This window comes from Galeopterus variegatus, unplaced genomic scaffold, assembly GCF_000696425.1.
Source record: "Galeopterus variegatus unplaced genomic scaffold, G_variegatus-3.0.2 Scaffold523, whole genome shotgun sequence".
NCBI classification, from domain to species: Eukaryota; Metazoa; Chordata; class Mammalia; order Dermoptera; family Cynocephalidae; genus Galeopterus; species Galeopterus variegatus.
Window position 1 is genome coordinate 479453 of NW_007726634.1, and position 2767 is coordinate 482219.

Genomic DNA, 2767 nt, shown 5'->3' on the forward strand with positions numbered 1-2767 from the left:
CTCATCTCCTCAAAACACTCTCTTTTCCCATTTTTCTTGAAATGTATGCTCCTCTTTGTCTATATTTTATTTTTTTCCATTTTGAAAGGGACTTGGTATCACTTTTTCTTAACTCTACTTTAAGAAAAATGATCCCATTCATACATTGATGAATGGCAGCTGTTACTTAGCCTCAGTGTGAAAGAGACAATAAGGAATAGTGAAGACTGTGATAACAGAAAGCACATGCTCTGCACATAAGCATCCTCTTCTAGGAACCAAGTAAAAATGGCAATAGCCAGATCTTTCAATTTTTCAAGAGAAGCCTGAAAGTATTTATATATTTTATGACTAATTCAAATGCTTTTAAAAACAAGCAATTCAATTCTAGGAGGCCAAACTAATTACAACCTATGATTTAAACTGTAGTGTCTTTGAGCATTAATGTATGTCCTTGGGAAGTGTGTGTGTGTGTGTGTGTGTGTGTGTGTGTGTGTGTGTGTGTGTGTGGTCTCAAAACACCAAAAATTACCACTGGAAAATGTGGGGAGATTAAATATGTGTACTTCAGCCCACATTGGGGGAGGAGCGAGATATGAAAGGTGCTGAGAACCTTGAAGTGGTGTTGCTCATGGTCTGCCTTCCACTTCTCTCTTGGCCCACCAACAACACACATGCTGTCCCATGGGAGACGAGGTGCCAAGGGCCACCTGTGATCCTCTTGAGAAAAGCTTTTTCTAATTTTCTCCAGCATGAATGATTCACACTTGGATTCACATTTGCTGAGAGAGGTGGAAAAATCTTCGGGGCAATTTTAACATGATAGTGACTAATCTAGACACTATTCGTTCTTTCACCCAACAAGTATTTACTGAGTGCTGCTGTGTGCTAGAATTATGGCTACACCTACGATGCGTTAGGCACTTAGTAGTCACTGGGAATAAATCAGTTAGAAAAAAGACAAAAATGCCTGCCCTAATAAAGATTACATTCGTTGAGGAGACAGATAATAAATAAAATGAATAATAATGTATGTTAGGTTAGATGGTAAGTGCTATGGAGAAAAGTAGGAAAGGGTCAATATCTCTGGTGTAATTGAAATGGGTATATCTGGTAACTGGCAGAATCTCTGCATTGATTCCTTGTACTGTAGAATAAAAGCTATATTATTAGGGAAGACCAAGAGAAATATCTGAAATGAATTTTCTCCCTCACTAAAATAGCAAATAAACAATCAATATTGCAGCCTGGGGGAAATGGTGGAGATTAGTGTTACCCTAAATGATGCAGGGTGATGTCCCTCATTCATTCCCATTTAAGTCGACAATCTGGCCTTACAAAAATCAGCCTCATCCTGGGGGATAATAAACTTAACCGGATAGTTGTCTCAGTTGCATTTGCTATTCCACATATAATATCTTTGCTAGAACAGATTAATGTGGCCCATGTACCTTGCATTGATTGGCAAATGCATTCATTTCCATTCCTATCAAGAAAGAGGAACAGAAGCATACAAATGTCACAGACATTTACAGTCCTGTCCAGGGATAATATAACTCAAATAGACCATGGACATTCTGCATATCATTGATTTTTTTACACTTATTCATTCAAGAGATGGATCTTAATTCCCCTCCCATTGAGGGTGCTGAACTTAGTGACTTGCTTCTAACAAATCAAATACAGCAGAAGTGGTGATATGTGACTTCTAAGACATTGCAACTTCTTTCCTTTCTCTCTTGGATCACTTGCTCTGAGCGAGGTCAGGTACCATGTGATGAGAACATTCAAGCAGCCCTGTGGAGAGATTCATGTAGAAAGGAACTGAGGCCTCCTGCCAAAAGCCATCTGAGTAAGCCATCTTGGAAGCAGATGTTCTAGCCCCAGTCAAGCCTCCAGATGGCTGCCGCCCTGGCCAGCATCTTGACTGTAACCTCATGAGAGACTCTGAGCCAGAACCTCCTAGTTAAGCCACTCCTAAATTCCTAATCTACAGAAACTGTGAGATAATAAATGTTTACTGAATTAAGCTGTTAATTTAAGGAGTAATTTGTAACACAGCAGCAGATAACTACTATATCATGTTAATCAGACCAGATGATTGAGAAGTGGCAGGAATGTTGGAGGAGCTGGTGAGGCATAAATGCTCCAGAAAGTGAAAGACAAATCCTAAGAAGACTCAGGGGCTGTCCACATCAGCAAAGCTTTTAGGAGTCGAGTGGTCTGGGACATGCCAGGCATTCCACCACTAAAAGGAAGTACAATGCCTAGTGGACTTTTGGGGGTTCTAGTATGCTCTAGAGTCAGCATACTCCACACTTGGAAATACTACACTGAACAACTTTCCAAGTAACATAGAAGGCTTCCAGCTTTGAGTGGGATTCAGAGCAGGAAATAGCTCTGAAAAAGTCTCAGGCCATGGCACAAGCAGGCCTGCAACTTGGGCCACACTGACTGGCAGACCTATGCTATTAGAAGTATCCATGGCAGGAAAGGACATTTTTGTGGAGAAAAATGACCTAGTAAGAGAAGCACCATGTGGACTGTAGGGTTTTACATCAGTGCCATGCCATCTGCAGTAGAGACTATTTAAAAAATAGCTCCTGGTGTGCTACTGGGCTCTGGTAGAGACAGAGCACCTGATCTTGGGACAACCAGTGATCGTGCAGCCAGAAATGTTCATTCATAAGGTATGATCTGTCATATCCACAAGTCATAAGGTCATGTGAACTCAGCAGAAGTTCATAGTAAGAAGGAAGTAATACATTTAGGATTGATCCTGAGCAGG